This window comes from Rhipicephalus microplus, unplaced genomic scaffold (genome assembly GCF_043290135.1).
Source record: "Rhipicephalus microplus isolate Deutch F79 unplaced genomic scaffold, USDA_Rmic scaffold_28, whole genome shotgun sequence".
NCBI classification, from domain to species: domain Eukaryota; kingdom Metazoa; phylum Arthropoda; class Arachnida; order Ixodida; family Ixodidae; genus Rhipicephalus; species Rhipicephalus microplus.
In genome coordinates, this window is record NW_027464601.1 from 5033010 (window position 1) to 5044144 (window position 11135).

An 11135-nucleotide genomic window follows, 5' to 3' on the forward strand; every position below is an offset into this window, starting at 1 on the left:
GTAGTACAGGCGATGTAGCAATGTAAAAGATAGTAATGTTTTTAACGGGCCCCGCCTGCTGTTGAAAGAAATAAGTAATGCACTTGTACGGGTTTCTCACGAGTATTTCAATATCTTGACTGGCTCCAAGGTAGTAAATTACATGATCTGATTAACCATCTGCAAGAATGAAAATGGCGCTGTATCATCATGGTTGTTGGATTCGTAGCAGGTTTTTGATTATTCATGGTCAAGAAGTTCAAGGACGCTGATCAAGTCGTTAGCAACACTTTGACAACGTTCTGGCATAATTCATCTACCACAGAAGTGGCGCATGAACTTGACACTTCTACACTTCAAAATGTTTAGGGCTTTTTTCGTATGTGTTAGCTGAACGAGCTTCGTTTAAAGAAACCGTGCCTCCTTTTTACTCATTCCACTCTAGGCTTGTTAAACACAGCATCACCGATACATGCTTGCTGAGTGCTTTTAAGAAATTGTGTTCACACAGAGCTGCAGTTAGTTTCCTGAAGCATGCTGGCCAACTAGAGAACGCAGGTTAAGCACAGATTTTTCAGTTGTCTGTGGCGGAGACCATGGTGAGAAAATTGCGGAAGCATTACATAAAAGAAGATGCGCCTAATGTAAACTCAAAGCTGGTGGTTCTTCGCTAAGAGCACCACGTGTCCCATAATTTCAAATACGTAGCCAAATATGCTCAAGTTAAGGTGCTCTTCCCTGCCTTACTATAAGTTTCCTGATTCTGGAGGAAAACACGCCATTGTCGCCATAAAGCTCCGGCCTGCATTTCTAAGCCCAAAAACAAGTTCATCAGCTGTCATACGGGTGTTGTCTACGTATTCTTTTTGTACGCTCGTCTAACAGGACCAATGCCTGTACGATCGAATAAAGAAGCATAATAACGGCGTGGAAAAGGCAGGCAAAGACACCTCGCCATTGATTGCCGGAATTTTTGATGTATTATTGACTTTCTTGCCTGCTTTGTTGTCTCGAAAAGACCCAGGAGATAGGTAAGAATAATTATTGTGGCCAAAAAACGTATAAGCTTGCGTTAGCAGGGCTGCTATTTAATTTTTACCTTAAGGATTGCTTTACTTGAATGAGACTGGGCACTCAGATCTTGTGAAAGTGTGTAGTGCATTTTATACTGCCCTCATTTTGAAATAATTTTTTGAAATAATTTTGAAATTTTTTTTGTCCGTTGTCCTCATCGTTACTTATTCTTCGAAGATGCTAAAGATGAAGTGTTTCTTTGATGGAAAGCTTGTGCTTGTGTCTCAAACATTAGGTGTGTTTTTCCACAAATTCTGAGAGCTACCACTCGCTCCTTGCGAGAATCAATTAAGAAGCCTTCGATGCGGACAACCGCTACGTCCAGATGCGGCAAAAAAAAGTGGAACCAGCTCAAGTGGCACAGACAGCACGGCAGAGGAGTTCTATTCGGATGTCTTCAAGTGATCGGGTGACAACTATAGAGTTGGTACGAGCTGCAATGGAAAAATAAGCCTGCTCCGAACGTCGTCAACGGCGAGTGTATCCGACGTGCGCTAACCGCACACAATTCTCTTCATGGCTATGGACCTTCAGCCAATATACGACAGCTTAACAGGCAGGTTCTCTCTGCATATCTCAAAGAACTAAAGCCAAATGAGAATACAGGCGTGATTATCCACTCAAGGAAGAATGTTCTGGCAGTTGATGTTCCACACCGTAGTGCGCTGCCAAACCTACAGACCACAACGGAAATCGACAAAGTCAAAGTGAAATCAGTGATCCCGACACGCTGTAATGGCAGTGTTGGCGCCAATGAGATGTTAACATTTCTATCCCCATTAACTATTTTCTAAGCTTCGTGAATCCAACTACAGAAGACACCCTCATCAGGCACATCACAAGGTTAGGACATTCACATTGCTTGAAGCTTGTTTTTGAAAAAGACAGCCTGCTATCGCACATCAATGTTAGGCACGCTTGCCACCAAGCCCATCAATTATACTGAGGCTTTTTCAATGCTACAAATGTTACAAACGCCTGCTTACGCAGATGCCCCTGGTCGAGACAAGCTCTATATTCCACGCCATAAATATTACCCAAAAGAGAAAGAAATGGCATTGGCCCGCCACCTTGAAACCGTTAAATGTACTCGAATGCATATATTATACAGCTATGTAGGAGTCCATGAACAGCACCGGCTAACTTGAATAATAATAAATGTCGGGGAACCTGGCAGAATTGTTTTGAATGCGAAACATTTCTTACCGAACTTCCGAAACTTCGAGTGTATCTATCTATCTATCTATCTATCTATCTATCTATCTATCTATCTATCTATCTATCTATCTATCTATCTATCTATCTATCTATCTATCTATCTATCTATCTGTCTGTCTGTCTGTCTGTCTGTCTGTCTGTCTGTCTGTCTGTCTGTCTGTCTGTCTGTCTATCTATCTATCTATCTATCTATCTATCTATCTATCTATCTATCTATCTATCTATCTATCTATCTATCTATCTATCTATCTATCTATCTATCTATCTATCTATCTATCTATCTATCTATCTAGCCGCCTACGACTTTTAGCTCTCCTGGCTGTTTCGACAATGGTATTGACACCAAAGTCTGTGCTGCATAACATGACTGCTTTACGAGCATAATTGAGTAGTCACAACATGAAAAGTATGACATGTATATCATGAATATCATGATTGACATTTCATGGTCTTGGTGCTTTATCGGTGATTTCGTTAACGTGACATTTTCCAAAACTGGTATGGTATGACAAGTATGCATGACGAACATAGGTGACAGGTACTAACATTAAAATCATGACATCCATGTCATTATTTTTATGTTAAGACTAGGAACGACTACACGCCACGCTCATGGTGTTCACCCGGTCGTTTCGCTATCTTTACATGTACCGAATTCGGTACTACGGGACGTGAATGGACGACGAAGGTACATGATTGGTGAAACAAGATAATTATGAGATGCGTGCCGTGTAAGAACATGAATACATGCTACGCTCATGATGTGCTTGCGGCCGTTTAGCAGACTTCACATATACCAAATTTGGTGTTACGTCAGGACATTGGATGACAGGTATATGACTGACGCAAACATGATAATGATGACATGAGTGTCACGAAGGAACATGACAACATACCACGCTCTTGATACGCTCGAAGCCCTTCGTAGCTTCACATACACCAAATTTAGTATTGCCTGATGGGAATGGATGACAAAGGTAAATGACACGTCCAAACATGATAATCATAAGCTGCGTGTCATTTAAAGCTTGAATACATGCTACGCTCATAGCACGCTTGCGGCTGTATCGCTAGCTCCACATGAAACAAATTTGGAATCTGATGAATAGAATAGACGGCAAACTAAATTACGCGTCCAAATATGATAATGTTGAGATGCGTTTATTGTAAAACATAACTAAGAGCTATGCTCAAAGCGTGCTCGCGGCCGTTTTGCTAGCTCCACATACACCAAGTTTTGTATCACGCAGCCATGAATGGATGGTGAAAGAAAATGGCACGTCCAAACATGATAATCATGGCAAGAAATTCATATACGGCATAATTTACGTCCGCCTCATAATTTTATGTCAATTTTAAATCAACTTTCTTCGTCCTTGCTTCGCATATCGTATGATCCGACTGCACGTGGGATCTGCTGATTTTTCTCACTTGTAAAATGGCAAATGAATTCAAACGTGGCTGTACGCTCTTGAAGCAGCCAAACACGAGCTCACAACAAAAGTGACGCTATCATCCAAACGACCGTTGCATTTCTAATATGAGTTTGTTGTCCACGACAAAACCGTCTTCTTGAATCGCTTACGCCATAATCGCTGCATATATAAGGTAGGAATCGATAAGATGTAGTGTTATAACTATGCATCATCTTTTCTTAGTTATTAAATTTACTTTCAGAAATAAACAAGAGTTTCGTTAGTGATCAGTGCTCACTCAATCACATTTCATTAAAAGCTGGTCTGAACTAGAGCTACCATCACATATTAATTTTTGTACAGTGAAATGAGACGCAACCGAAACCACATATTTCATGTCGCTTGTTCTTTCTTGTTGCTTTCAATGTGTTTTATATTACATTTAAAATACATTTGTGGTATAGAAAGAGAAAAAATACGCCATGTCCCGCTAAAGTTCATCATGTGTAGATGTGAAGCAGCGGATGCTAACGTTTACACTGTCGCCGACATAGACGGTGGCGTTCATCGCGGCGTTGCGCAGTTTACAAACCTGGGAGGGGGGGGGCACAAACCGCACAGTGATGGACCAGTCTTGCCTACTGGAACACAATAATCGCTGATAATGGGCACTGGGAGCCAAAATAGCCCGACTAAGCACAGAGACCCAATGTCCGCTTTAAGTTAACGGGCACGCTCCAAATTTCTATTGTTCATCGACGTACAGGAAAAATCTCCCACATGATCCACCTTGAAAGTAAGCATTCAGTGGCTATATATACGAGGTGGCCAGTGAATGGTTGTACAGTGGGAGCAATCAGTTTGTCGCGATACGCGCTTACAGACGCTATCTGTGTCGGTGTTGCGAGGTGAGAGGGGCAGCGTAGAAGAAGAGATAGACGGGAGGGATGTGTGCAGGTTTTTCCTTCAGAGGGAACAAACGTTCATCGCAGCGTACCTTCTCCCTATTACGTAAATGTATGGGTCTGACTTCGTGCCCCATTTCTATATTGCAGCGTCACATCCCTAATATGTCAATGTGTGGGGCTGTGTAGGCACCCCCCTTCCCTCTTTGGTGAGACCGGGAGTGACCGCGCCCTTACCCTTCTCTCATGCGCACGCTTATCGTAGTGATTGATCGATTGATGGATATATATGGTTTAATGTCCCAAAACCACCATACAATTATGAGAGATGCCATTTGAGTATTGCAGTGAGGTGAGTCACCTCCGGAGACCTTCGCAACGTACGTACCGGAAAGCATGGTGACTGCTACACGTTTATTTTGTAGGTACTCGCGGGAGAAAACGGTTTGGGAGAAAGCCAGTGGGAGAAGATGATAATTATCACAACGTGCGTCACAGCCTTGAGTGGCTAAGTGACCAAGCTACAGTGCAACGTCACAGACCAATTCGGCGCGCGGAAACCGAAACTGAAAGTCATCCGCATAAACAAGGCGATATAATTTATTTAGCAAGAATAAATTACTTATGCTTCCTGGAGTTATAAGAAACACTTGCAGCAAAGAACGCGCAAGCCAGAAACATTGGGGCACCACGCCTTTAAACTTTTGCCGGTGGCTGAATTAGTGAATAAACGAACCAACCGATAGACAGAAAAAGTGTACACTTTCGCACATTCTAAAAAAAAGACTATTGTCTTAAGAAGAAATTTAGAGGACGCATGCGCTTCTCCTTCAAGCACATAACATGGCAGCTTAATTAGACCTCGCTCGTTTCACTTTCCCGCAAAGAACAGAACATTTCTGCTCATAATATTGGCTGTTTACAAGCAGTCGTACAACGTATTGATTGATGTGTTAAGCTTAACGGCTCAAAACCACCTTATGATTATGAGAGACGCCGTACTGAAGGGCTTCAGAAATTTTGAGCCCCTGGGGCTCCTTAGGATGCAATCAGGTGTGAGCCCAAGGGCCTGCAACATTTACGCCTCCATCGAAAATGCAGCTGCCGTAGCCGTGATTTGATCTCACGACCTGACTGTCAGCGACAGAGTTCCCTAGCCACTAGGTCACCATGGTGGGGAAATTGCGGAATTTAATCAGAAACAGAAATTGCCCGCTTCACCATCATTCGTCCTTTTTGAAGCAAGCGAATTACTCGTGTGTCTGTAATGTACCCGTGAATACGCGCACATTCACGTATTTTTTTACAATGTGGACATCTTAAAACATGCACTCATTGCGCCATTCATACGTTTGGAGCCTGGACCCAAATCCCGCACACTCTTCCGAACTATATGTGATTCCAACACACAATGGTAGATGCTCTAGGAAGCTATTTTCATTACATGCCCATTTTATAGTGTTTTCATGCACATCAATTTCTAGCACTAGATTGCATTGCTTTTAAGTCCCATGTCCAGTATTAGTAACAAAATATGGGGTTTTCTATTTCGAAACGATAATATGATAATGAAAGGCATCGTAGTGGAGGGGGTTCCGGAAGTTTAGTACATCTGGTGTTCTTGAAGCTACCGCGACATCGCGCAGGACGCGGGTTTGTGCCATTTCACCTCCTACGAAATACGGCTGCTGCCGCTGGGATTGAATTCACGACCTTCAAGTCAGTAGCCGAGAAAGTTTGCCACGAGGACGGACAAGTGCCATCTCTATGTCAAAATTATCATTGAAAACACTGTAGTTGCTCCATGGGAGAAACTACGCATGCCGTCCGGAGAGCATAGGTTCGACTGTCACGTGGATATAAGGTTACTTTAGTGCCTATTTAAGAAGTAGCTATCTCGAATTTATCTCAAAGACTACGACGATGTTAGGCTGAAAAATGAATCCGTCATTGGCACCGGCACCAAAATTCCTGCGAAACAAGCTGTTTCCTGTTGTTACGCTAAAATAATGTCCCAACTCAAGCTCTTGCCGAGTAATTCATTCCTACCAAGATAACTTCACTGATGGAGGATTCATGTAATAGCTACCGAATCAGAAACGCACGGTTGCGTGAGCAGTCCTTGAAAATGGAGACTACTGAAGCAAAGCTGAACTGCCATTGCGGCAGCGTTCTATTTTGCCCGTTACCCGGGACATCCCTTTTCGCGTTCTAAAGAAACTAAATTTCGTTTTGTTAATTTGTCGACATAGCAAGCGTACGGGAGCCAAAACATCTTGTTTATACTTCATCGGTGAGTAATGCTTCCATTTTACCGTCTACCATCAGTTATTCTAACATTTAGTCAAATAAATCGAGAACTGTAGAAAATATGTGTGTATTCGAAATGCCACTTTGCTCGTGGTATAATAACCGAACTTGGCAACATTGTCGATGTCGCAGGAGTCCACTGGGATCTTGAGCGAATTCACGCCGTCACAGATTCTCCTGTTCCGAAGTCAACAAAGGACGTTCGCAGTTTTGGGGGCTTGTGCTCATATTATCGACGTTTTGTTAAGGACTTCGCGATCATTGCACGCCCACTCACAAACGTCATGATGAAGGACGCCCAGTTTTTCTTGGGCGCTGATCCAGCCTTATCTTTTGCCAGCTCAGGATCCTCCTTACAACACCGCAGATTTTAGATAATTTCGATCCATCAGCTCAAACCGAGGTTCGCACTGACGCTAGTGGGCACGGCATAGGAGCAATGCTATTGCAACACCAACGCCGACATGACCGCGTTATAGCATATGCAAGTCGACTGCTATCTACCACCGAGTGCAACTATTCAATCATGGAGCGTTAGTGTCTTGCTCCTGTATGGGCAGTCGCCAAGTTTCGCCTATACTTATACGGGCGTCCATTCCGAGTAGTCACCGATCACCACGCACTCAGCTGGCTGGCCTCACTCAAGGATCCCACAGGACACCTCGCTTGTTAGTTTTTACGTTTACAAGAATACACGTTCACCGTAACGTACAAAACAGGGTGGTTGCATCAAGATGCGGATTGTTTATCACGCTACCCTGTGGAAGAAGCTGCCCATGCTGACACCCTTCCAGAACTTCTGCCTGTGACGCAGCTACTCAACCTTGGCCCCGAACAACGCTAAGATGCTTCCCAGTTTACTATCATTGACAAGCTTCAGTCAATGCCTCGCGACGCATCTCTACAAATGTTCCTGGTTAAAGACGGGATCCTGCGTCGACGTAACCTCGATCCATATGGCCATGACTTACTCCCCGTCATACCAGCACATATTCGAGTGACTGTCCTCAACCAACTTTATGACGCTCCTCGCGAGCCACTTGGGCATCTCTCGCACATAGACCGTGTACGTTATCGTTTCTTTTGGCCTGGTCTTGCCCATTTTGTTCGACGCTACGCCGCCACTTGTGAGCCCTTCCAGCGCCACTAAAAGCCATCCTCTCTACCAGCTGGATTCCTTCAGCTGATCGACATTCCCACTGAACTTTTTTTTTCGAGTTGGCCTTGACCTGGTTGGCCCAATCCCGATCTCCAGCTCAGGCAACAAATGGATTGCTGTCGCTACTGACTATGCGATATGGTACGCTATCACACGAGCACTTCAAACGAGTTGCGCAACCGATGTGGCAGACTTTCTGGTATATGATATTATTTTAGCAGACGGAGCTCCACGCCAACTTTTCACTGACCGGGGCCGGACCTCCCTATCATCTGTAGTTGATGAAATCCTGTGACTTGCACTGCCAAGCACAAGTTTAGCACTTCGTACCATCCACGAATGAACGGTCTTACGGAGCGCGTCAACCGCATCATAACCGACATGCTTTATAAATACGAAGTAGCCGACCACCAGGACTGGGACGTTCAGTTGCCATTTGTGACGTTCGCATATAATTTGTCACGTCACGACACTGCCGGCTATTCGCCATTCTATCTTTCATACGGCCGAAAACACGCCCTACCCTTTGACACCTTTCTGCCCTCAGTAACGGAGTATGCCGGTGAAGCAATCGCGTGAGCTGACCACGCACGCCAACTCGCCCGCAGCCGTCTGCTGGCCTCACAGGACAACCACAGACGGCTCTACGATTCCCATCATGAAAACCTGCACTTTTCACCGGGTTCCCTTGTCCTTTTCGGGTCCCCCTCTTGGCGTGTAGGTCTTTCTGAAAAACTGCTGTCACGCTACACTGGACCATACCGCGTCGTTCGCCAGGTGACTGACGTTACATACGAGATCGTTCCAGCCGATCCAACGTCAACATCGTCACCTTCGAGTGACATCGTGCACATAGCTCGTCTCAAGGCTTATCACGCTCTTTCTACCGCATGCGAGTAGCTCAAGCACCGAGACACTGTTTCTACCACCGGGGGGTTATGATACACAACAGCCGCCACAGCCCTGCTGCATGAAAGAGAAACACGGCGTCGGTTGCTGGTTGTTGATGAACTGTCGCCATCTTGTTCCCCGAGCACGGTCCATTGCATTCAATTTAATGAATAACATACTCGTAACATTATCTCCTGGTAAAGGACGTATTGGGATCAGATGAAAAAAATGTGGTAACTAAAAGGGCTTTGTTCAAAATCCACCTAAAAATATTTTTGCTTGAACAGTATTTCTGTGTAAAAGCGGATCTCTCTCTCCCCTCTCTCTATATATAAATATATATACATATATATATATATATATATATATATATATATATATATATATATATATATATATATATATATATATATAAGGGAAAGAAGTGTATACCTAAGGGCTCGTTTTTTCGTGTTTTTGACACAATAATAATGACATCTAACAGACAATAATGCCAAGGAATGTACAGGGGAAGTTATTAGAACGAACGAAAAGTGAATAAGAAATATATCGATATATAATTTATATATATATATATATATGTATATATATATATATATAATATATATATATATATATATATATATATATATATATATATATATATATATATATATACTGATTGTCAAATTCAAAGCTGTTCAATTCGAGTACAAGTCCTTTGTTACGCTACGTTCGGCACCTGGTCGTTTTTACATGCTGCTGAAGACTTATAAAGAGCGAAACCCTGGCAGACCAATTATATCATGCACGAGAACGTTAACGGAACCTATTTCTAGTTACAGTGACTCGTTATCAAATACATACTACCCCCAAACGAGTCCTCCTTGCGTGACACAAACCGTTTCCTTGGGTTAATATCGGACGTAAAAATTCCAGACGGTGTATTCCTCATAACATTAGATGTTAGTTTCTTCTACACAAATATACCACATGACGATGGCGTAAGGGCATTTGTTTAATCGTATGGCGCCCACAGCCCTTGCGCATATCCAAGCAAAAAAGCACTCAAAATATTAACGAGACTGGTAGTCGAATTGAGGAGCTTGGAATTTAACAATCATTACTACCTTCAAATGAGCGGCATGGCAATGGGTACAAGAATTGCCCCGAATTACGCTAACCTATTCATGCACCATATAGAGTCCAGTTTTGTTTCATCTTGTGATACCAAACCTTTATTCTATAAAGAGTACCAAGACGATATATTCATGATTTCGCAACTTTCGGAAAACAAGCTTCTCAATTTCATTCAGGCATTTAACCAAGTGTACCTCAGCATTTATTTGCAGACTCCTACTCTAACACTAAAATAAGCTTCCTTGATGTACCTATTCGAATGGACAATGGTGCGTTGGTAACTGGCGTATGCAGAAAATCAACGGACAGGTAACAATATCTGCACTTAAAGAGCTGCCACCCGCGACACTGCAAGACCAGCATTCCTTATTCTCAAGCACACAGGTTCAGACGAATCTGCTCCCGCACCGAGCACTTCCAGAAAAAACAGCACACTTATGCACGAAGCACTCCTTTATCAAGAATACCCGCCAGCTATCATCGAGGACGCCACCAAAAAGCGGTAAATCGGGACCACCAGACTCTTGTGAACCACCAGAAAGCTGCCGACCAGCACCACAACAAAAATTTGCTATTAGCTTTCACGAGCAAACCACCCAACATAAACAAGATCTAAGAAAACACTTTATCACATTGGAACAGAGCGTGCGATTATCCAAAATTTTCACTTCTCCTCTTTATGTGGTATACAGGCGGCCGAAACGTTTATAGAATAAGTTAATAAATTCAAAAGTAGGCATGATTGATTGATTGATAGATATGTGGGGCTTAACGTCCCAACACCACCATATGAATATGAGAGATGCCGTAGTGGAGGGCTTCAGAAATTTTGACCACCTGGGGTTCTTTAACGTGCATCCAAATCTGAGCACACGAAGATAGGCATGAAACCTCAAACAAGGTGTCGCCCTTCGGAAAGAGTAAATGCAAAGTATGCAAACACATGCCGACAACGACAGTGGCAGAAAGCACCCACTCGGATTACAAGCGCAAGATGAGTGGAGCACTATACTGTGCCTCATACAACGTCATATACCTTGGAATGTGGGGTATGCAACATGCAAT